The 26,137-nt window shown below is 47.5% G+C and overlaps 1 long non-coding RNA gene across 1 annotated transcript in view; it reads right to left on the bottom strand.

The window, feature by feature from the left end:
• LOC146839200 (uncharacterized) overlaps positions 1 to 19,994 on the bottom strand; it is a 51,182-nt gene extending 31,188 nt beyond the window's left edge. Inside the window, exons 1-2 of the long non-coding RNA XR_014960804.1 lie at positions 19,894 to 19,994; positions 19,200 to 19,336 (exon numbers count right to left, since the gene is read on the bottom strand). This is a non-coding gene — a long non-coding RNA (uncharacterized LOC146839200). The remainder of the gene's footprint in view (positions 1 to 19,199; positions 19,337 to 19,893) is intronic.
• Between the last annotated feature and the right edge of the window lie 6,143 nt (positions 19,995 to 26,137).

Genomic DNA, 26,137 nt, shown 5'->3' on the forward strand with positions numbered 1-26,137 from the left:
CTTTCCACCATCCGAAAAAGGGAACTAAATGTTCACTGGCCACATTCTAAATAACCACGACCTAGGAACTTCGCTTTCTCCTTTCGGTTTTCTGAGCCTAAGATTTAGCAAACCGAGCGGTCTCCCCCTTTAGAGTACCTACCGCTCAACTGGATTCACATATTAATACAGTATGGTTGGTTAAATAACAACCTGAAAAAGTGTCTAAAACAACACAACCCAATAAAATATTCATTTGAAATATAAGGATTAGGGAACAGAGCCCAGATCTGATCCCTACAGTCCTTGCTATCAAGATCTTGCCATCTTTAACCGCCTCCTTCTCTTACCCAAAATCACCTGTTATTACAGTATGCATGGCGACATGATGAGCTGTGATGTTATCTAAAATAACACACCCAAGATAAAATACTCTTTTGAAATATAAGGATAATGGGACAGGAGGACAAAACCTTACCTCCCCACAATAATTCAATCCCAATCTTCACTGCTATTAAGGTCACGTCTTATTGTATCAAATTTAATGATATACCACTGATCTCTCATCTTTCTCCTTGTTTCCATATTACCCCCCTCTCCTCTTGCCTTGGGTTTTCTCTTAGATGAACCATTTCAGGTGCATCAGTCCACGGCTCTTCTCCTTCTATTGATTCACTAAAGGGGCTTTCATTTTATCTGTTCTAATAGCTGACCTATGTTCGCAAAGCCTTTGTCTAAATTCTCTGCCTGTCTCCCCTATATATCCAAAGCTAAAGGGACAAAGGAGAAGATAGATCGCATGTCTCCTACAACTGTTCATAGTGTGACCATATGTTGCACCCCTTTATGTAACACATTTGGGGAAACAAGACAACATTCACATGCACCTCAGCGACCACATTTATGATCACCCTTAGCTCTGCCACCACTGAGGGCACCTTGTGTTTCCTGTTGATCTTCTCTATATGTGTGCACCAACGTTCTTTTGAGGTTCTTGTTCTTTCTAAAATCAGACAGGGGTGTCTGTAGTGTCATGGACTCTTCATTCAGAATCTTCCAGTTTTTGTTTATAACATTCTTCAATTTATTGCTTTTCCCTTAAAACTGACTAACAAACAATATTCTTTCATTCAGTTTCCTCATTTTTTAATTAGTTGGCATGCTATCCCTATCATAAAATCGGGCTCTTTTATTTGAACGATTTATAAGTTTCTTCGGATACCGTCTCTCTTTTAATTTCTTCAGTTATCTGCATGTTTATAAAAATCTTTAAGTGATGTTTAAGACCTTTTTATTTCATTCAGTCTAGGTCCCCTTCTCTCCCCTCTTGGGCTTCTGTGTGGATTATGGGTATTCTTCAGCGCTTGGACGCCTCCGGGCAGCAATTCGCGCTCTACAAATATACATCCTATCCTATGTTTAGTTCCGCCACAGTCGGAGGAACTGTCCAAAAGAGATGTTATCCTTTTGTGTTTTAGGAAGATAGCTACTATAAGGTCGGAGGGTTTTCTTATCTGTATGTTTTGTGAACAATTCAACTTGCAAGCACCCCTCTGTTGTTTTTATAGTGATATCCAAGTAATCTACACTTTCGTTGCTGACATTAGCTGGGAATTTGAAGTTCTGATCTCCCATATTCAGGCAGAACAGAAAGTCATCTAACAATTCCCTGGATCCTTTCCAAATGAAGAAGAGGTCATCGATAAAACGATGCCAGTTTCTAATGTTTTCAAAGAAGGGAGTAACGTCAATATAAATGTGCTTTTCTTCAAAGCCCCCCACATGAATGCAGGCCAGACTGGAAGCACACCTGGCTCCCTTACTTGCCCCTCTGAGCTGTAAATATAGATCTTCTTTAAATAAAAAAATATTGTTCAAAAGCTCCATGGAGACACACCTCACAATAAAATCCTAGTTACCTCCCTGGATGTCTGACTGTTCTAAGGTCTTCTTGATGACATTGGTAGTGTCTCTTTGAGGTATGTTAGTATTTAGTGCTTCGATATCGAGGGTTTCCATATATTATGAGTGATTATTAAATTATACTCCTTCTACTTGGGTTGTCATATGGGCTGAATCGCTTATATAAGATTGTTGATTTTGAACCAACGGTTTGAGAAAGACGTCCGCATATTTACTCAAGTGTTCTAATAGTGAGTCTGTAGATGAGACTATGGGCCTCAGCGGTGGCTCCCTTATATTTTTATGAATTTTAGGGAGCCCATAAAAAGTAGTAAATGTTGTTCTCCTCTGTGCTTATCCACTCTTCCTCCTCCACCTTTTCTAAACGATTGGACACTTCTTTTTCCAGACCATCCAGTCTACAATTCAGAATCTTTTGATAATGTTCTGAAATTGATAATAATTTCATGGCCCTCATCTTGTAATCAATGTTATCAAAAAAAAGCACCGCACCCCTGTTATTGGCTGGTTTTATTGTGATACTCTGGTCTTTAGCTAGGGATTCCATAGCCTCTTTCTGATTTTTAGCGAAATTATTAGCCTGAAAATATCTCTCATCTAGATTCTTGTTCACCTCTATAGTTACCACAGTTTTGAAAACTTCAAAACAAAATTCCTACTTGGGCAATATTGAGAGTGAATGTAGATTTGGGTCTCAACTCTGAATCAGTTCTGAGGTCCTGTTTAAGCCGCGCTTAAAAACAACTAAGTCAAATTTTTCTAAAAAGTGCCTTAAGATATTTCTCCGCTTGAAATCTCTTGATTCCTGTGGTGGGCACAAAACTGAAACCTCTGCCTAAAGCTTCTTCCTCTGTTCGGTTAAGGACCCTACTGGGCAGATTCGCTATCAATGCCTGTTCTATTTCCAATATTGTTGACTCATTCGAATGTATTCCAAATCTGGAGGCACCTTGTTAATATCTAAGAGTGCTCTTGGGCATGTGCTGAATGCAGCTTGAGACGGGTGTGAAGAATGCCACCAAGTAGAGAGAAGACAAAAGGCTCGTCTGATGTTAATGTTTTCTAGAAAGTTTTTTTATAATGTAATGTGCAGCCCAATGTGCCTCTTTTTAGAAAATTATACTTTTTTTCATCACAATAGAAGTAAATATTGCTCACTCAGAGTAAGCATCTCTACAGGGATACACTACAGGCACTACAGGGTTCTTCAACGTATGGAAACATTGAAGTAACCATGGTTAAAGCTCGGGTGCAAGCTCGCTTCCGAGGATTCTGTGATCCAGATAGCAGTACGGATCAAACGACTATTAGTTTGCTATGTGAGGATAGCAATGTTCGATAAATTGTCCCACTCTGTTAACCAAAGGTTCACAGTCAGATTCCCTCATGCATATGGAATTACCAGATGTGGTGTGCACTCGACATTACCAAGCACTGATTTGCCAGTGAATGGGGCACACGGCGAGCTGTCGTGCACACAGGCAATGCTGCATTTTCCTCTCGATTTATCCAACAACAACTATGCCAAAACTGACTACTCATTTATAATTAAATTCATTAGTGGCCTGTTGAACCAATAAAGACGGTCACCATTTAAAATTAAATTTGTTTGATATAAAAAAGTCATCCTCTTAAATGTTGTACACAAAGAAACACATACAACAATTGGATCAAACACAGTAATATTACTTTACGCACCCACCAACAAAAAATCTAATCACTACAGTGGATACAAAAAGGAAATCACAAACACAATTGGCAAATCATGTAAAACAAGAATAACATTACCAAAAATACAATAAACAATGCCAGGTCTTATTTTTCAAAAGTCCAGAACTGGAGCAAACAGAGATTAACAAAGATGATCAAAAACACGATAGTTTAACTTGCATACTTATTGCTCTGTATGTAAATGGACAATGCACCTCTAGAAAAACATAACTTCTGAAGCCAGGTTACTAGTTTAAGTAGAAGTAAATGACTCTTAATCGTTCCCTGGTACACAGTATTACTCCCTCAGATGGAAAACATTATTTTGAAAACAAAGTAGGTGCACAAATGATGGACAACGCGTTTCGAACCCACCACATCATCTTTTCAGGGGTTCTCCTCAGGACAAAGAACTGATATCCACTCTAAGCAAACAGCTTAAGTAGAATGGGGGTTCTCTTAGCTTATCATCATAAAACACCTTTACTTCATTTGATTTGAGTTTATTAGCACCACTATGCTAACATTGACATGAATCCTGAAATGAAAAAGATAGATTATTTATCACTGAGATGCCTCTAACACCACCTACACAAGTGCTAACTATAACAGCCACTGTCAAAACCAGACCTCTACGAGTATATACTCACAGGCAATAGGGTCAAACAACCCACTTCTGTCACGCGATCACCAGTAGAACGATCTACAAACAAATGGATGAATTAAACAAGGACTATAACATGTCCGTGCAAGCTTCAGGTAGAGAGAGCGGTGTGCAGACCGTGACATAAGCGACTTAGAAAGCATTGAAACCCAAGTCGGGAAGGGCTTCGGCTTTTGCCACTTATCCAAACCAATTTGCGCGCTCACGCCTAAAATGGAGAAAGTGTGGAATGGTATAAACCAACCACGAAGAAGACTCAACCAGCGACAGACAAATGATTTTTTTAAAAAAAGGCTCAAATACTTTCAGTTGCGTTCCACGCTATTGAAACTAAACGCATAGGCAGGTAGAATGAGTACTGGGGCTGCCGCACACAATAGTTCTCCTCGCGGAACAGAACAACACTTACTTTATTTGTGTTCTTCGTAGCCCTGCACAGCATCTCGTTGTGGTGCACTCGCTGCTCGAAGGAAGTCAGCGGCCGGAAGTCTGAATATGGATGCTGTGGGAAAGTAGGATCTGCTTCTCATGATTACCCACATTTTTTTTGCTGACGTTTCACTGTTTTATGGCTTAGTCTGACTGGAATCCTCCTATTCAGGGCTCCAGTCTATCTGCTTTCTCCCTAAATTGGTAAGTCTGTACTTTAGGTACATTCCTGATTTGATTCTGGGGTACCCTTATCAGTCCTTAGTATGTGGTACACAGGTACCAAAGGGCATAGGTACCCCAGAGGCCTCTCATGGGCTGCAGCATGTATTATGCCACACACAAGAGACCATTCAACCTGACACCAACAGTTTGCTACTGCAAACTGTGTAAGCTGGTGCATGCACCACTTACTTCAATATAGTATCCCTATATTGAAACTTATATCACTACACTTAAAACTTATCAGTCACCCTATGGCAGGACTTGTTGATCCTGTAGGCAGGGTGCTGGGTTTTACGTGAGAGGGTGCTCCTGCATGAGCAGAGCCCCTCTACAGTGCTCGTAGTCCTTTCTCCGGTATAAAGTGGGTAACCTGGCTACATGACTTTAGATTTTACCTGGACAAGATTCTACAAAGAAGAAACCTAGTACTTCGACGATCTGCACGACGCTGGACGACTGTCTGCTCTGCTGGACGGCTGAAGAATCTCCCTTGGAGTAAAAGAGTTAATCCCCTGCAAAAGCAGGCACCTGAACCGCAACTGACCGGCTTGCATCTCCCGAGCTCCTGAGGACTCCAAAGATTTCTGCAACACAGGAGGTGGGTCCCTCAAGGTCTTCGAGGTCGATCTGCCCTTCCAGCGAAGCTGAGTCCAGTATCTCTCATGGGACCGCGTGACAGGTACCCCTGTGCACCGCGTTCTTTTGCTAAGGCAGGTATTCACCAGCATTTCCTGAATTAGTGCTTTGGACTCTGAGTAGTCCTGACCCCGAGCGGTATTTCCTCCAAAGATCTCCGGCCCACACGCACTGTGTGCTCCGTGGGCCTGTACTTTTGTAATCCTACTTGAGGTCTCCTCGCGATCCCTGGTCCGTTGGTCTGTGGGTCCTGGCGAGGGTCATCTCTTGATTTAACGGGCTTCCTGGTTACACCAGACGTGCTCTGACTCTCCAACGCTTGGGGAGTCCCCTGGACCTTGCTGGTCCACTCCGTAACCTGTTTCCTCTTTCAGTGTGGGTTGCCTTGGCCAAGGCTTGTTGGTGTTCCATCTGGACATTGACCCCTCAGCATCAGACATCCTTGGATAGCTCATATCTGGACTTTGGTCATCCTCAATGTCTCCTGGTCCTCGTGGCTGAAGAGTCAAGCAGCACCTCATCTCACCTGAAGTACCCGACATCAGTGGGCACTCGCCTACTCAGCCCCTGGTCACATGAAGTGACCCAGACTCTGTCCCCTCTGCTCTCAGGTTCCTCTCACCTCAAATCCAGGCTTGGTTTCCTCCGGACACTTTCCACTTCCACTGCAGCCGTACTTCTCTCCAGCACGCCATTGAAAACTACGAGGGTTTCCGACACCACTTGACCCCTATGCACTCGGCTCCTCTGGGATAGGTAACGCAGGTACCTTGGTATCCACGGGTGGGTTGGCCTTAGAACCTTCTAGTTCTCGTTTGTCTTGCTTGAAGTCCTCTCCAAAGTGTCCTTAACTTGTAAAACTTTAACCGCGACTTGTCCATAGCGTTGCATGGAGCCCGCCCTTGTGTTCACCCACTGCACCCGTCTTCTGTGGGGTCCTAATCCACTCACCTGTGGTGGTTCCTTGGGGTCCCAGCAATTCTACATGCTCTAGGCACTTTGTCAATTGAAGTCGTTTGTGTTATACTACTTTCTTAGTATATGGTACGGACTACCCCTGGAGCCCGCTGTGTATTGTGCTACTTGCATTGTTCTATTGAAACGTATTGAGTGCTTTTGTGTCTATTCTCACATTGAGTATAGTACAGAGTGTTTTGGAAATAAATACATATTTTTATACAAACACTTCATGGTTCTCCTTTCATTTGATAATTCAGGAGGTGATTTTATGGTAAAACGATAAGCTTTACATTCCAAGATTTAGTCTGAAGGCTGCTCTCAATAGCTACCACTAGGATAGCTTTCAATAAAGGTTATCTTTGACCTCGACCTCGACATCATAAGGGTCGTTTGGACTGGTGCACGGTGCCCACTTTAATTAGTGAACAGCATATACCAGGCCAACTTCTCACAGATGCCGCCTATCTATACAGCCCAGCCTCATCCTTTGTGGTGCAGCAACGAATTCTGGGACATGTGGTCTCTCAATCCCCAAGTGCATTTACTGAGAGAATCTCAAAGTTTCAGCTCCAAACACAGGAGGCATTGTTTAGAAAATGATGGAATATCATGTGCAGGGACGACACATCATGAAGAAGTTGGAAAACATGAATAAATTATATCACGGACAAATAATTTACTTCTGACATTTCATTGAGTTCATTCGACACAGTGTCAAAGTGTAATATAAGATAGGCCTCTTTCCGGTTCAGCTTTTGATCAATGTCACTTCCCCGGGGGTCGATTTTAATGATTTGTCAAAACTGTCCCGCGTAAATCCGCTGCTGTATCATAATTATCTATCCGATGGTTGACTAATGAAGCAGACAGAACTTTACGCCTTATGCGTGATTTATGTTGGATGATCCTTTGCCGAATCTCCTGGTTGGTCTCACCGATGTACAGATTTTCACAAGGACATTTGAATCACATATACAACATTTTTTGTTTTACAGTTTTAGAAATTCTTATGTAGCCATTTAACGTCGTTGTGCTGAAACAATGTTAAATGGAACACCGCTAATACTCAGTGACCAACCCCCTCCTCTGGAATCTTCCATTACCGCCTCTGACCCCTCTAGCACACACCGATACTGTTAGAAATGGGGGTCTCTAGTTGGCAAGGGCTTGTACGTTTGTCCAAATAGGGACCCTTCTTCCTAGTCAGGGTAAGGGAGTTACACTCCTAAAATAACCCCTGCTCACCCCCGCGGTAGCTTGGCACGAGCAGTCAGGCTTATCTTACAGGCAGTGTGTAAAGCATTTGCACATAACCAACAGTAATACTGTGTAAGCACTACAATTGGACACCACACCAGTTTAGGAAGATATCCAATATTTTTAAAAACTTAAGGACGACCAAATACGAGTAAAAATCCACAATACAGTACTTTATAAACAGATAGTTGAGGGGCGTGGCTTGGCAGGCTAGCATGGCGGACACGCCTTAGCTCGGCTCCGTCCAGCCTGCCGATAAATATCCTTGAACTGATCCTTTTGCCCAACCCAGGACTCTCCCCAGTTGTGGTAGGGGTGCGTGGGCATTGGCGGCCGTCTCCGGTGGCGTCCCGGCATTTCCCGGGGTCTGTGCGACGGCGCCAGGAGTGAGAGCGGGGCCTGGGCCTGCCGTGCCTCCGAAGCCGCGGCCTCGATTTGGGCAGCAGAGGGGGATCGTCCCGTCGGACGGAGTGGCGGACGCGGAGAGCCGGGAGCTGCTGTTCTCCTGCGGACGGGGGCGGCGAGCGCTGGGCCTAGGTGTACCCTGGTGGTGGTGTACAAGGAGCCCAGAGGTCGGAGCTCCCTGGGAGTGGATCCGGACGACAGCGGGAGTGGCGCTGCCCATCGGGTACCCGGCGGGGGTGCGGAGAGCGGTGCCGCAGGAGTAGCGGTGAGTGGCCATCGACGGTGGGCGCTTCCCTCCCCCCCCCCCCACGAGGCGCACCTATCTCTTTGTGCCCGCAGCTGTCGGTGGACCGGGGGTTCGGTGGCCATTTCGGGCCGCGTGGTGGTGAGGTGGAGGGGGTCCATGGCGGCGGCGGTGAGTGTCAAGGCTGGTAGGGCCGGGGCCCGGATGGCATAGCTGTGCAGGGCCCATAACGGGGACGCTGGACTGGTTCTTTCTTCCCCCCCCTTCCGCTGGACACCCTACTGGAGTGCTTTGAGTGAGAGCCCGGGTGCTCGGCGGCCATTTCGGGTCGCGGCGGTCGAGGAGGGTCCTGCTGGTGGTGTGAGGTGGCAGGGTAGCCGGCAGTGCGCTGCGGGAGGTGGGCCTCACCCCGGGGACTGCAGTGTGTTTCGGCCTCTATTCGTCTCACCGGGGGCCTCCTTGCTCGACAGTGGTTCGGGCCTGGCGGACTTTTCTCAGTGCGCCTTGAGTGGGGGCAGCAAACTCTTGGTCTTAATCCAGACTGTGTGGCGGGAGCCCCCCTAGTGTGTGCCCAGGTGCGGGGGGTGAGCGACAATCGCAGCATGACCAAAGATAGAGCCGGCGGGGCGCCGGCCAAACAGGGGCCTATCGATAAGTTTACGGGCCCGGCCGGGGGTGCGGCCTCGGCGGCCCCGGACAACGCGGCCCTGCTGGCGGCCATTACCCAGTCCAGGGACATGCTGGATGCAAAGATTGGTGCGGTGGGCTCCGACGTGACATTGCTGTGACAGGACTTGCGGAACGCAGTGGCTCGCATCACAGAGGAGGAGACTAGGGTCTCGGGGATGGAGGACGACGTGGCGACTCGTAAAAAACAGATGGCGGCCCTGGCATCTTCCCATAAGAACTTAGTGGGCCGAGTCGAAGATGCGGAAGGGAGGGCTTGCCGCAATAACCTGCGCTTCGTAGGATTTCCGGAAGGATGCGAAGGTACCAACATGGAGCGTTTCCTGACGGAGTGGCTGGTGTCCTGACTCCCCCCTGACACACTTTCCAGCTGTTTCGTGGTGGAACGGGCGCATAGAGCGCTGGTCCAAAAACCGCCGGTGGGAGCCCGACCGCGACCGGTGATCGCCAGGGTCCTTAATTACCATGACCGAGATGTCATCCTCAGGCAAGCCAGGGTGATGGAATCACTCCACTTCGACAATTCCCGCATTCTTATCTTCCCGGACTATACGAGGTTGGTACAGCAGCAGCGTCAATCCTTCCTGGCGGCTAAGGCTCGGCTGCGGGAACTCCAGCTCTCCTACGCCTTGTTGTACCCGGCTCGGCTGCGGGTGGTATACAAATCCTAGACCTTGTTCTTTGACACGCCCAAGGAGGTGTTTAAATGGACGGATGAAACTGTGCAACTTCGTTGTCACACTCCCCCCGGCTGAGCATCTACTTCCTCGCATGATGAGACATCTAGGACTGGCGGTCGGCAGAGGGTGAGACGGGGCCGGCGGTCCAGGTCGCGCCGCCGCTCCAAATCTGGTGGAGTGCAGCCTGGAGCTGGGAGAGCTGCTGGGCGTCCACCTTCCACTTCTTGATTGCTGTTGCCGCATTGGCGGGGGACTCTATCACACTGTGAACTATGTGTCTTACTTGATGCTGTGTGTGGGGAGGGAGGGGTCCTGGGTTGGGAGAGTACGTAACGGGCAGGTGCCCCTGTAGCGTCTTGCGAGCGGGGTAGTCACCTGCGACTTGTTGGTGGGGTTTGAGTTGGGGATCCATTGGTGGGGGGTTGGAGATCCACGGTTGGGGTCTTGCGATGCTATCCACCGCGACAGGTACTTCAGTGGTTTTGAGGTATGGGGTGAGGGGTTGGGGGGGTTGGAATTGTTGTTGTTGGGGTCATGGGGTTTGTTGGACCACGCACACCCGTGGGAGCTGCCAGAGGGGAATGGAAGTCAGATGCTTCTGGAGGGGGCTCAGTGGACTACATTGACTGATCATGGCAGATACAGCCACTAGGGTCGATGGGAGACCTGCGGTACTCCGAGTTCTGAGTTGGAATGTTAGAGGCCTGCTGAACAAGATTAAAAGGGGGGCAGTCCTGCAGTATGCCAAGCGGGCGTCGGCGGATGTACTATTTTTGCAAGAAACACATCTCCTGGGTACTAAGGCTCCCTGCCTTCAAAGATACGGGTACCTGCAGGTCTTTCATTCTGGGTTCACTAGGGGTTCCCGAGGTGTGGCCATTCTCATTCACAAGCGGATCCGATATACACACAAGCGCTTATGGGCGGATACGCAAGGGCGGTATATTTTCGTTCAAGGAAAGATTGGGGCGGAAGTAGTGATTTTCGGAAGCGTCTATGCCCCACCTCCCTTTTCATGGACCCTGGCTGAAAAGATCATGAATGTATGGGCAGAGATGCCGTTGGCAGCAGGTATAGTGGGTGGCGACTGGAATGATGTTATGGTGGTGTCGCGGGATCGTTGTTCGGGGAGTAGTACGCGAGGCACAATCGACCAACCAAGCTACAGGCGTTTGCTGATGGTCTTAATTGGGTGGATGCATGGCGGCGGCTTAATGGGAATACACGGGCGTATACTTACCTCTCGGCCGTTCATGGCTCATTCTCTTGGTTAGACTACATTTTCCTCTCGGGGGCCGCGGTGGCACGGGGGGTGGAGGCGGATATCCTCCCACGTGGTTTATCGGATCATTCCCCTGTATCGCTTCGTATGCGGCTCGGGGGAGGGGGGGGGTCGGTGGGCAATTTCGCTTGGGCCATTCGGGCTGGCATCTTCAGCAGGAAGACTACTGTGCCCGCACGACGGAGGCTCTGGATCTTTACTGGGCCCGGAATGTGGGCTCGGTGTCGGGAGTTGATATCTTATGGGAAGCTTGGAAACCTACGCTGCGGGGAGTTGACATATCATATAGTGCGGCGGCCCGCCGAGCGCGTGACACGGGATTGGTCCAGGCAGAGGGCGAGATTAGGGAGCTTGAGAGTAGAAGCCAAGGGGAGTCAGGTGGGGCCATGTGGCGTCAGTTGCAATATGCCCAGCAAACATATGCCTCGCTCTTGCTGGACGAGGCGAGGCAGGCATGGTTAGCTACAAGAAGTCGGGTTTATCAGTGGGGGACAAATCGGGGACCATGCTTTATAGGCTGTGTCAGGGGCAGCATTATGCACAGACCCTCCCGGGGATCATAGATAGAGAGGGCCGTGTGCTGACAGACCCTGGCGCCTTGGCGGACAGCTTTGCAGCATACTATGCGGAGTTGTAAGAACCGCGGGAGACCATACCCGGGGGGCTTGTGGATCGGTTCCTCGATGATCTTCCCCCTAGAGCCCTTTCGGATGAGGCGCGTGCAGACTTGGACCGACCGCTAACGGTAGATGAGTTGGGGACGGCGTTGGGGAGCTTGTCCATCGGGAAGGCCCCAGGCCCAAATGGGTTCCCGAGTGAGTTCTTCCGGAAATACTTTATGCAACTGGGGCCCCATTATCATGCGGTGGTGGAGGATGCTTGTGAGCGGGGGGTTTTGCCGGCCGACTGGCGACATGCAGAGATCGTCGTATTCCACAAGCCGGGCTGCCCTCCTGAACAACATGCCTCTTATCGGCCGATTTCCCTTCTGAATGTGGAGGCGAAGATTCTGGCCAAGGCCCTGGCCAACAGGCTTTTGCCTTATATTCATACCCTGGTCCACCCGGACCAAGCCGGGTTTATGCCACATAGGGCAACGCGTCACAAGAGCCGGCGTGCACATGTGGCGATTGCTGCGGTCCAGCGGCGTGAGGCTCGGGCGGCTCTCCTTCTGGCCGACATGGATAGAGCTTTTGACCCTCTTAGTTGGTGCTATCTCTTTGCCCTGCTGCAACGGCTAAACCTGGGGCCACGCTTCTTATCCTATTTAACGCTTCTGTATACCGATCTTACGGCCTCGGTTCGGGTTGCAGGGGCGACCTCGGCAAGATTCCCGGTGAACCGGGGGACACGTCAGGGCTGCCCCCTGTCGCCTTACCTATTTGCCTTAGCCATGGAACCACTGGCCTCCTGGGTCCGTATGGATGCGCAATACACTGGGTTTGAGTGGGAACATGGCCTCTCGGATCGCATTGCCCTATATGCTGATGACGTGTTGTTCTTCCTGTCGGATCTAGGCAGAACAGGACCGCGGCTGCTCCGCATGATGCAGGTCTTTGGGGAGACGTCCGGGCTATACATGAACCCGAGGAAATCCACCCTTTGGGTGCTGGGAGGTCGGGACGTACGGGGTGAGAGGACGGCATCACTGCGGATTGCGGCTGGGGGGCTGCAATATCTGGGGATCTTTCTGACCGATGTACCGACGATCGCCTGGGAGCGCAACGTGGTGCCAGTAAGGGAGAAAGTATGTTGTGATGTTAAGCTCTGGGCTCATATGCCTCTCACTATCTGTGGCCGCTCTGCCATTAAGATGGTGGCGCTGCCTCGACTTCTTTACCAGCTCCAAAACCTCCCTTATGAGATTCCTCCCAGTTGGTTTCTGAAGGTTAATGCGGTGCTGAGCCAATTTCTGTGGGAAGGGGGTCTGGCCAGGGTATCGCTGAGAGTTTGCTTTTTGTCGGTGTACGATGGGGGACTGGCTACCTCCGATATCTTATCATATTATTACGCCTCCCATTTATTGGTCCTAAACGAATGGTGGTATGGAGATAGGGGGGACCCGGCGTATGCGGTGGAGAGGCGTCTCATGGACCCACACACGGTACATACCCTACTTTACGCGACTGCATTGCGGGAAGCACTGCCACCGGTCACTCAAGTGGTGTTTCGGGTGTGGCGCCGGGCTCTATGTCATATTGGCTGGTGGGGTAGACTTACCTTGGAAACCCCGTTGTGGCAGAACGGGCTGCTCCCTCCGTTGGCGACCCTCTGTGGTTTTAGAGGCTGGGACAGAATTGGTATCTCCACGTTGGGATCGGTGGTTAAGGGCTGTGTGATGAAATCCTTTGAGGACTTACAGCATGAGTATCAAATGCCAAAGACGCAGTTCTTTAAATACCTCCAACTGTGCCACACCCTCGCCCCTAGACTGGAGGGTCTGCAATCCATCCCTGAATTCAGTCCCCTTGAGGCTAAGGTGTTTATGGGGGATCTCCAGGAGAAGAAAGTCTCTAAAATATATCGGTCTATGGTGATTCATAGTGCTCCGTCCCTGCAGGGTCTGCGTGAGCGGTGGGAGATGGACGTTGGGCCATTGGACGAGACGGATTGGAGGGAGGCGCTGGCCTCCCTCCGTGAGGCTAGTATAGCGATCCGCCTGCGTCTTGTCCAATTTTGGTATCTGCACAGGACCTATTACACGCGACAGCGGCTGTGGCGGGCGGGTCTTATAGCCTCTCCGGACTGCCTTAGGTGTGGGCGAGAGGTGGGGTCTTTGGTGCACACGGTCTGGCACTGCCCTACAGTGCACCGGTTTTGGGGGAGAGTGTTAGGGTGCTTATCAGAAGTGTTGGGCTGGGATCTCCCAGTAGACCCCAAATTGGTGTTGCTCCACGTTATGGCAGATATTGGGGGTAATATTTATAAGCGTCACTTGCTGCTTCTGGGCCTAACGACAGCCATGCGGGATCTAGCTCGGGCGTGGAAGGCCCCGGCGGCTCCCTCTATCAATGTTTGGAAACGAGGTTTGGATTTCAATATGGGCCTGGAGTTGCCGATCTTTAGGGCGCGTGGGTGTCCTCGGAAACACTTCAAGATCTGGAAGCGGTGGGCTGATTATAGGAGCATTTTTCTTGCACCGGTCCCTACGGATGGAGACTTGGGGCCTATTTGAATGTCAAGCGTGGCACTGAGTACTCATTGTATAGAGATGGTTCTGGTGGTGGTGCTTTTCTTGATATATGATGTATGAATAGCTCTCCATTGTTCCTCTATATGATAAAAATGTCAAGAGCTGTTGCTATTTACTATGTGGCAGATCCCCTGGTTTTACAGGGGCCTGCAGCCTTTGCCTTCTTGATTAATAAAAAGTGTTGTTAAAAAAAAAAAATAGATAGTTCGCAGGATGTATTTAAATTGCCAAAATACGTTGAAAACACAGTTCGTATGAGTCGGTAGCTCGGTCCGAGCCTACCGCGATGCTGAAAACAACAGAGTCTCGCAGTTCCCGCTGACCGCGTCGGCACAGGCCAACAGCAGCGTGAACAGACTCGTACCTTTCTCGTGTAAGAAAGTGGCTCTGTATATACTGTTCCCAAATAGGTACAGTGTGTACAGAGTCCACAGTCCTCAGAGGTTTGGCAGAGGTTACATTATGATAGAACCTTACTCTGTAAAGTGGTAGCTTGGTCGAGCAGCAAGGCAGTATCAGAGGACAGTGTAAAGCATTTGTTGTACACACTCAGTCAGCAAATCGTCTCATACACTCAAGAACTGAACTCTAGGCCAATGGTTTGTATAAAAAATATATGGTTGTTTTATTTTAGAACCAACAATAGGTATCAAAATATACTCAGAATGAGATGCTTTAGTTAAATTCTTTGCAATAGGCAATTGACTTTTGCAGATTATATAGTTATAGTTTTGTTGCAATAGGCAACACCATTTCAAACACAATAATACATTGAGCTCAATGCGAATTTTAAGTTATGTGCACTTGATTACTTTCAGGATTACTTTTCTAACTCCAGGTCTGGATCCTAGATTCAGTCCTGGGACAGTTCTTGGAAACAAGTGAGTAAATTCTTTTAGTTACTGTTGTGATTTGTAAGCAATATTTTTCTATTTTGAAAGTTGACACTTAGAAACTTTTGCTAATCAAATTACCAATGTTATCCTATGGAAGGAAATTCACTTAGCAGGTAAGTGGGTTATGGTTACTTTTTCTAGGTCAGTGTTGGATCCCAGATCCAGCACTAGTGTACCACCTGTAAGCAGTTGAGAAACTGCGTTTAAGTTACACAGGTGATTTTTAAGGAATATTTATGAGTTTGCAAAATCGACACAAGAAATTTCATAGAAAAACAGTCAATAATTTCCTATGGGAGAAAATTCAAGTTACGGGTAAAGTATGTTCTCGTTACTTTTGTAATCCAGTGCTGGGCTCCTAGGCTCAATACTGGGGCATCTATCTAAAACAGGTAAGTAATTGCGTTTTCACAGTTGGTACGATTTTTAAAGAATATTTGTAGTTTGCAAAAATCGACACTTAGAAGAAATTTCACAGAAAAACAGTCAATGGTTTCCTATGGGAGAAAATTGAGTTAGTGGTAAGTACGTTTGTAAGTACTTTTCAGGGTCAGTGCTGGGCACCAAGATCCAGCACTGGGATCTCTCCTAATAGCAGGTGAGTATTTCCGTTTTCTTACTCGGTTGATTTTAGGTGAATATTTGAAAGTTTAGAAACTCCACACTTAGAAGAAATTTCAGAAGAAGCCAGTCAATGTTACCCTATGGAAGAAAAATGAGTTATCGGCTTTTGGATAAGTACTCGACTGGCAGAGTTAAGGTTCTGGGCAAAGACTCAGGGGTCTCCCAGGTTTAGGTGAGTACAGTTGTTACACATTCAGCCGCACAGGGGCAGCCGGGTGCAGAGTGAGTTAGGCCCAATGCTATCCTATGGGAGGCAGGGGGGTCTTGGTTGGTGGCTGCTGACTAGCAGGCCACGCGGCTGTGGGAGCTGGGCTCCTGGTCACTTGCTCAGGGCAAATGGGGAAGTAAGTAGGAGTAGAAATTGCACTGCCAGGGCCACTCGGGCGGCTGGGTGCAGGGTGCTTTTGAGCCTTTGGGCGCCCAATGGATTTCAATGGGAAAGTTTAAGGACGAACAAAGGCTGCAAGCTTGGGGACGAAGATTCTTCAGGTGCCACCATCACTTTTAGAGGTAAGTTGGGTAGTTGGAGGATAGGTAGGTACCCAGGAGTCGGGCACAGGGGGCCGCAGGGGCAAGGGTGCTTTTTGATGTCAGGAAATGTTACCCTCTGTTGATCGCGGTTGGGGGGGGTCCCTGGTTCTGAGGCTGCAGGCGTCGTCGGGAGCGTCGAGGTGGGTCCTTGGGTGCCGGATTCGGGGTCACAGTCACCGGGGGGACTTCCTTGGGGTCTTTGTGCACTCTGGCACAGGCCAGGCTTGGCGGGTGCAGAGTGTGCAGGGTTCGCGGTTACGGGCTGATGCCAGGGGTTATAAACTGCTCATGGGAGTCCCAGGTGCACAGAGTCACAAGGTAGCCAGGTCCTCCGGGGTTTGTGAGGTTGCTGACCGCAGGAGGTGCCAGGATTTAGCAGGAGCAGGTTCGAGAGTCGACAGGCCGGTAGGGCTGGGGCAAAAGCAGTTGGTGTCTTCCTCTTCTTAGCAGCTGCACGGCAGGTCTTCTTTCTTCTTGTTCTTCTTTGCTAGTTTAGAATCTGAAATCTGAGTAAGGAAGGTTCAGGGTGCCCCTAAATACTACATTTAGGGGTGTTACAGGTAGGTAAAGGGCAGGGACCACTGGTTCCCTGTCCTGGGGTGGGTACACCCCCTATCCTGCCACTCTCCTGTGGGAGGAGGGCAGTGGCCTAGTCCTGATTGGGTAGGGCTCCCCATCTTCAAGATAGCGAGAGCCCGGAGATGTGCTTCACCTCGACTCCCCCACCTGAGGGGTGGGGTTGGCAGGGCTGGCACATCCCCTGTCCTTACTTGGAGTTTCCGGCCAGTCTTCCCGCCAGAGTGGCGGTCAGAACCGGTGGGGGCCAGTTGCTGAGTACGGCAAGTGGCCTGGAGAAGCTCACAAAGGCGGCATGCCTTTGAAGCTTCCCCCTGCCCATCCTAGGGGAGGAGACCTAGCACCTCGCCAATGATGTGCATTGTTGCAGGCCCAGGAGAGCGGGGGGCTCTCTTCCCAGAGGTCCAGCAACATGTCTGCTGTGCTGCAGCCTAGGCAGCCTCTCAGACAAAACATGGATTGTAGGTTAGGTTTCAGGGGGAATCTCTAAGATACCCTCTGTAGTGCTTTGTACATTAAATCCCACACTGGCATCAGTGCAGGTTTAATGTGCTGAGAAGTTTGATACCAAACTTTTCAGTCTTCAGTGTTGCCATTATGGTGCTGTGGAGTTCGTCTTTGATGAGCTCCCAGCACCATATACTCATAAATGGCAGCACTGCACTTACAGTGCCCAGGAATGGACCTGGGTACTGTAGGGGCACAGGGCTCATGCTCCTGTGCCCACACCACTGGCATAGGGCACCCAGCTAGAGGGGTGGCTGATGTATGCCAGGGCAGTGTAGGTTGTGTGCATGCTTGTAAATAAAGGGACCCCCTCTAAAGGCATATGAGGTCTGGGAGCAAGAGGGGAAAATTAAACAATCAATTAACAGGCAACTCCCCTAAGACCTATATTATTTTACATAAGATTGTATCTGTGCATGGATTGATAAGTGCAATTAATCCATACGTGATTTGTACACATAAATATACTATTACACGATTTTTTTCATTTTTATACAAAATTGTTTTTTTATTAAATAGATTGATTTTACCAATAATTACAATCATATAACTGCTATACGTCAGTCTTCATCATTTTATAAAACAGTACAATTCATATCATATTATGGAAGCAACATTTGTGCAAAACAAATGAATTTTTTTATATGTACACAACTAATAGTTGTAATATATACAAATAACAACCCCCAAATCATGAAGACAATCAAAACGTAAACACATTCATAACTCTGACTCATTCACACTCACACAAAGGCACATATACTCAATTGGTTCAAGGAGCATGTAGATATAAGGACATCTCCCGTCTTGGGTTCAAATGACATCAACCTAAGTAGGTCTGGGCAGATATGGTCTACGCGCGTTCCGGTGGAATGACACAACAATGGACCACCTTCATCAGGACCTCGCCCAATTAGGGTATAGTGTCTCCAAAGTTATACAGCATGAGGTTACCTAAGGGACAATGATATAAAGTATATATATATATATATATATATATATATATATAAATATATATATATATGTTTTTTCATTTTTTACCATTATTCATCAACAAGATAATCCATGCACTAAGCAACAGTCATTAATAACGATACTGCAAGCGGTGTATCAGACCCTCTAGTGGTGAACCAATTTAGAGAAAGAAAGCCCTGAAAAGGTGTGCTTAATGCACCCCTGGAATTTCTAGCATGTGGCCCATAGTACCATAATCAAGACATAGTGTTTGTAGAAAGAGCTATCCCCAAAAGAAGAATCCCAGAGTGAACACCTTTTTGTGCTAAGAAAACTAAAATGTTAGAGTATAATCAGCACCCAGAAGTGAAATACAGATTAACAGAATAACTAACTGAGATGTCCCTTACTCTTGGGGGTTGAGTGCAATAGTCGTAATCCAAATTGATTCCGAAAGGACAGATCAGAAAGACCTGATTCTTTTGTATCTCAGATGAATCTGAGTACTGCAATAACTGCAACCAAAAAACAGCCATATATATTATAAAGGCTACATATGTCTCAGTCTTATCCTATATCATTTTAAGGTAAACGGTGGTCGTGCTCCAATGAAGACTTTTACCTATTAGGAAGAAATGGTCACTTTTTTTCTTAGCAAATCTGTGCAGCTGAGGGACAATTTCCGTGCATTTATTCCAAACAAGTCTGTAAGTGCCTAGAAAAATTGTTCAAAATCAACAATTAATAACGCAATCTGTAGGTAGTAATTCCTACCTGAGCTATATTCTAGAGTGTGGCCCATATAGATTAACAGGCCATCAATAGTAATATACTCACTGTAATTTGATATATCATGCACTCCAAGGCAATCCCGTACCCAGTTGCTGAGTCGTATAATGGGTAGTTTGGATGGCAATTTTTTTTTTAAATAGATTGATGCGATGCCCTCCAGGCCGGGTCCTCCATGTTCTGACCTACAATTAAAGCAAATAGTGGTACTGTGAGTGTGATGTCTCTAACAATATGGCCTGATCTTTGTTGCCCCAGTAAGTACTCCTCTTGGGCCTAGTTTATGAGTAATAGTTATAGGTGCAACATCCTCGAGATAGGCAAACTAACGATAAAAGTAAACAATAAGGTCAGCATCTCGGGGGTTTATCGGAGACGTGGTATAGGTGTTATTGGCTATTCGTCTTGTGAAAATGTTTTTGATCTCAATATGGGGCCGATATCCACCTAACATTAGAGGCATATTGTGTCGCAAACTGAATTATATAACCCGGGCCGGTAACAGTGTGACCCTATAGTTAGTAGGCAAACCTATCTCACGTGATGAATATGCACAGTGCGCATCTAAAAGTAACGATGTGGGCGTAATATTGCTTCGTACAATTGTGAGGGAGAAAAAGGGGGGGGAGAAAGATAAGAGCTTACGCCACGGAGAGCATTAAGAAGCCCAAGTAGGTTCAATGAGATACTCGGAATGCCATAAAGCTGCTGTCGCATGGTGACGCCGCATCAGGGCACTCACCTCCTCTCTCGGATTTCACGTCTACTACGTCAGACGCCTCAGCGTCCCGCACGGAAAGTAGACCTCAGCGATAAAAACTTACATTTATGCAAAAAAGATGGCCAGGCATACGTGAGGTCGTGGCGTAATCACTATCGAAGTAGGACTATGAGAAATGAAGGGATTCTCAGGCGAACGTAATGGCCATCGAAACAGGACTTACAAAACAGAATATATCCCTAACCTGAATGTAATGGATACGTGACACGTTGCTAAGTCTAAATTGCCCTCAATAAACGGTTGTAGGTATGGGTACCTAACAAGTAACAATTCTTTTTTATGTGTTTGACGCGTAGATAATATTTTGAGTGTAACAAAGGGATCCTCATATTAGTTAAACATGGCGGCCATCATAGAATGGTAATCACATGAGGCCGAAAACGCATACTCAGAATTGTTTGCTGAAAACAAATTATATTCTGTCGAAACATTGATACACAGGCTTGAAATAGAAATGAATCTAAATGGCAGTAGCGTTGTAACCAACCCTCGTCAAACACGTCTATTATCCATATGGGAGTACTCATATCATCATATTAATGCCAGTCTCAATGAGATGCCATAAAGATGGAATAAATGTTGTTGATTCCAAAGACAAATGATAAATAAAATACGATGATTGTGAAATACAAAATAGTGACTCAAAGGACAAATAATGAAAGAACCTCCTCATGATAGAACTCTATTTGGAGCAATTATGTGTCAAATCCCCAATAAGTCAGTAAGTGATGGAATATGCAGACGGATAGAGTAACTAACGGTTCGTGATGTTCCATATGATTTCTTCAATTAATCCTCTCTTGACACTATCAAATGGGAAACTTCGTTTTCGAACAGTGTCCTTGGACTGACCTGGTTTGGATTTGATCTTTTCCAAGATACACCAACGCAGATCTTGTTCATCAAGGTTTTTATCCAGGCAGTGTTCAACCATGGGGGCAGAGACTTTTTTTGTACGTACAGCTGACTTGTGTTCGCTGCACCGTATGCCAAATTCTCGGCTAGTTTCCCCTATGTATGCCAGTTCACAGGGGCAAAATATCATATAGATAATGTTGTTACTCCTACAGTTACTGAAATCTCTCAGTTGCATCGTTTTGCCTTTATACGTGATGGTATCTGTGACAAAAGCTGTGTTGCATGCATGGCAGGATCTACATTTGTGATTACCTACAATGGGGGGTAATCCAGTAAGGGTGGTTTGTGAACATGTTTTACGGGTATCTTGCCTTGTGTGTACTAGCATATCGCGTAGGTTCTTGTTTCTCCTATATGCGATTAGGGGCAGTTGGAGTTGTTCTCCTTCATGTACATTGAGGATTTTCCAATACTTAGTGATAATGTTTTTGATTTTGTAATTTAAAAGAGAGTGATTAATGACACATACTGTCTGGTCTTTTGGAGTGTGCGTTTGACCAAGAAGGAGGGCCTCTCAATTGTAATATTTGGCTCTTTTAAATGCTGTTTTGACCAACCGATTTGGGTAACCTCTGGCCAAGAGACATGCTGTTTTGACCAACCGATTTGGGTAACCTCGGGCCAAGAGACGTTTTTTTAACGCATCACCATGAGTATGGAAATCTTGCATCGTGGTGCAGTTACGTCTAATTCTAATGAATTCTCCAAAAGGTATGGAGTCTTTCTGGCATGTGGGGTGAAAACTCTGATGTTGAAAGATGGTATTTTTCGCTGTGGGTTTCTATAGAAACTCACTATTAGGCCCTCTTCTGTACCTCGAATCATTATGTCCAGAAGTTCAACTTCTACACAACTTGAATGTGAAGTGAATTTAAGATTGTTGTCGCTGGCATTAAGCCACCTGATGAATTCATCAAGCATGTTGCTGTCGCCCTTCCAAACGAAGAATGTCGTCAATGAATCGTTTCCTATGACTGACATTTTCAAAAAAGGGGGCCATCTCGTTGAAGATATGTGTCCTTTCCCATTCACCCATGTAGATATTCGTGATACTGGGAGCACAGGATGCTCCCATGCTGGTACCTTTCACTTGTTGGTATGTGAGGCCATTAAACTCAAAAAAGTTGTTCATAAGGACAATTTCCCAACATTGCAGTATAAAGGCATCAGGTCTAGCGCCCGGGGTTCTACTGAGAAGTGTTGTTACTGCTTGTAATGCTGGGCCTTGCGGGATGTTCGTATACAATGCCTCTATGTCCAGTGTCACTAAAATATCTTCTTTGGGATTAAATTGGGTACCCTCGATCTTGTTTATAATATCACCAGTATCACGAATATAAGAATCATAATTTCTGGTGAGAGGACATAGAAAGGTATCAATGTATTTGGAAAGGGGTTCTGTGCTTGATCCAATTGTGGAAATGATGGGTCGTAGGGGCGGATCTGTGACATGTTTGTGAGTTTTGGGGACTCCATATAGCGCTGGTATGGTGGGGCAAGACTTGTTGAGAAACATGTATTCTTGCTGGCAAATAGAGCCCTGGTCAAATGCCCTTGTGTTTTTCTAACTCCCTAGGGTGCGACTTTCTATAATGATCTGTAACTGCCAACATAGCAAGAATTTTCTCATTGTATTTTTTCTGATCCATAATTACAATACCCCCTTCTTTATCACAAGGTTTGATAATGATCTGCCTATTATATTTGATGTTATCAAGAGCCTTATAATCTAAAGATGTCAAATTATGTTGTTTATATGGAGGAACTTTGGTGATGCGCGATAACTCCTTCAAAACAGTTTTCTCGAAAATGTCTACCTCAGGTCCCACCATGTCCAGGGTGGGTGTGAAGGTAGATGGAGGTTTACATGAAGAAAGATGTGTGCCATGTCGACTCTTTGTTTTGTCTTGTACCCAGACACTCAGCCTGCAAGGGCAGTGTGTGGGTGTTAGGGTACAGGGCCTCTAAGGGTGGCACAAATAGTGCTGCAGCCCTTAGAGGTCTTCCCGGTCACAAGACCCTGGGTACATATGGTACCATTTTCCAGGGGCTGACATGTGGCCAGGGTTTGCCAATTTGGGTTTTAGGTTTCAGGGAAGGAACATAGGCCCTTGGCACCTGATTGGCAGGAGTCCAGGGCACACTCAGTCAAAGTACATTCAGCAATTCAGCAAAAAGTGGGGGCATACCATGCAAGAAAGATGGCACTTTCTCACAAGTCGGTCTTGGCATCCGTTGCGGTTGCAATGCAAAGTGGAAGCGGTGCACGGTGCAGTGCCCTCTCGATGCGGTGCAAGCATCGGCTCAGTAGCGATCGTCCAGATGGCGTCGGTGAGACCAAGGCTTGCAGTGCAGGGTGAGACGTGCTCGATGCGGTGCTGGCAAGTTACGGTGCAGGTGACAGAGCTGGTTATGGCGTCCGTCCCGGTTACGGTGTAAAGTGGAAGCGGTGCAGGGTGCGGTGTCTTCTCGACGTGATGCAGGCAGCAGCTCAGTGACGATCGTGCAGACGGCATCGGTGAGACCAAGGCTTGTGGCGCAGGGTGAGACAGTGCTCGATGCAGTGCTGGCAGGTTGTGATGCAAATGACAGAGCTGTTTCACAGGAATTGGTGCTGGCCGAGCCGGACAGCTGTGCGTGACGAGACAGTCACGTGTGTCGAGCCAGCGGCGATCTTGTCGGTGAGACTAGGCCAGCGAAGTAAAGCGAGGCGGTGCGGTACCTCTCGGTGCGGTGCAGGCTGCGGCTCCGTGACGATCGCGCAGACGGTGTCGGTGAGACCAAGGCGTGCGGTGCAGGGCGAGTCAGTGCAACCTGCGGTGCCTTCAGGACACAAGGCCAGCGACGAAATCGGTAACAGAGTTGGTCGCGGTTCCCTCTTCTCTGTGGCAACTGAAACAGCGGTTCCAAGAGCATTACCCAGAGGTTGGTGAAGTATTTGCAGTCCCTGAGACTTCTTAACAGGAGGGCAGCTTGGTTACAGGCCCTTGGAGATACACAGCACAAGTTGAGAAAGTTCAGTTCAGTCCTTTCACTGCACAAGGCAGAAGTAGCAGCTGCAGGCCAACCCAACAAAGCAACAACTCAGCAAAGGGGCAGAACTCCTCCTGGCAGCTCTTCCAGCTCTTCGTCTTGGCAGGTTCCTTGATTCCAGCGAGATCTGAAGTTCTGGGGTTTGCGTCCCCCTTTTTATCCTCAAATTCTCTTTGTTCTCTGAAGGCAGAGAGGCCTTTGCCTAGTCCAAACCAGTTCTGGTCAGTCCTGGAGCACTTTGTTGACAAGACTCCTTCTTTCCTTTCACAGTGTAGGCCAGGGACAATCAGACACACCCCAGGAGGTGGAGCCAGCATTGTGGAGGGAAGGCACATCCCTATTCAGGTCGCAGGTGCAAGTCCTCCCTCCCATCTAGATGCAGATCTCTCTATTTCCCACTGGGCTGACTCACCCTGTCTCCTGGAATCCCCCTGCCCCTGTCACTCAAACTCCAGACAAGGAATACACAACCTAGCAGCGGCAGGCTTGGATGGTTAGACAAGAAAATACCTACTTTCTAAAAGTGGTATTTTCAAACACAGAATGTTAAAACCAACTTTACTAAAAGATGCATTTTATCATTCTTAGTTCAGGCATACTAAATACAAATTTCTACCATGTTCCCTGGGTCAGTTAGGATTATAGGATGTAATAATCAAATTGCCCATTCTGGCCTATGGGGAACAGGTAGTCTTGCAATAGTGAAAATTGAAGTAGGCTGTAATTCACTATCAGGACATGCCACACATACAGAGCAGGTCCTACCTTTCACATACAATGCACTTTGCCCATGGGGGTACCTTGGGCCTACCAGAGGGGCGACTCATGTAGAAAAGGGAAGGTTTAGGGACCTGCAAGTGTGTGCACTTGCCAAGTCGACATGGCAGCCCCAGGCTGCGCACAGGCTCTGCCATGGCAGGCCGGAGTTACACTTTACGGGCTGTTTGCGGGGGTGGCACAATCCAGTACTGCAGCCCACCAACAGCATTTGATCTATAGGCCCTGGCACTTGCAGTGCACTTTACTAGGGACTGACACATAGATCAAATAGGCCAATCATGGAAATACCAATCCATACACATTTTATACAGGAGCACTTGCACTTTACCACTGGACAGCAGTGAGGAAAGTGCGCAGAATCATTACACCAGCAAAAACGTATTCAACAACAGGAGGTCAGAAAGCAAAAAGTCAGGGGAAACACGCCAAAAGATGCCAAGTCTAACAGATACCCTCCCTCCTCTCCAAATCTCCACACTCAACTTCCACCCCCTTCCCAACACCCAGACTTGGTGGCATGCCTGGACGATATTTCCCTCCAGCTGCACCTTCTCTCCCTCGAACTCCTTAATTTGAAAGCCCTCTCACTTGAATATCTCCCTTTGTTCAGCTCCTTCCCCTCTCGTCCGTGCTAGAGCTCACTTTGACCAACTCTCTCTCACCACTATCTCTAAAACCGTACCCCTACCTAACGCACCCTCTCGCCCCAGAAGCTCGTCGACCTGTCTTGCGCCCAACGAAATCAACGACCTTCTCAAGTCTTACTCGTCCAGCACAGACATCAACATGATCCTGAAGGGAATAATTCAAGCCATTCACCCTAACCCGAAGAGAGAAATCCCCCACAACCTCAGTGTCATAAACAATGACAACCTCACAAGAGTGAACATCATTCAGACACCTCTCCCCATACACCGGCACAACTCAAATGTGTATTACTCAATTGCAGGTCAGCCAACAAACACGCCTCCGATATCTTCGACCTCATACAACACAATGAGATAGACATCATCATCCTCACGGAAACTTGGCTCAAACCCTCGTCCACTCCTATCCTAGACCTCCTAGTGCCCCCTACCCACGACATAATTCATCTAGACAGAGTTAAGAAGCTGGGAGGCGGCCTAGCTTGTATACATCGGAGCACGCTCGCTGTCTCCCTCTCAGAGTCCTCTTCGCCATTAACATGTGAATACCTTTGTCTCAACATCTCTAGTAACAATCACCTGGATTCCAAACTACACACATTCTATCACCCCCGGGGGACAACCTCCCTTCGTCGAACAATTAATGGAAATCATCTCTGGCAATGTGGATTCCGGGCTGTTCCACAGCTACCTTGGGGACTTCAACCTTCACTGGTCGAACCCGAATGACCAAGCAGTAACAGGCCTCAATTCTTTCTTGAATGATCACAAGTTGATTCAGCATTGTGACCGGCCAACCCTTATTAAAGGGAAAACTCTGGACCTCA

The sequence above is a fragment of the Triturus cristatus genome, chromosome 4_2 (assembly GCF_964204655.1).
Source record: "Triturus cristatus chromosome 4_2, aTriCri1.1, whole genome shotgun sequence".
In the NCBI taxonomy this organism is placed as follows: Eukaryota; Metazoa; Chordata; class Amphibia; order Caudata; family Salamandridae; genus Triturus; species Triturus cristatus.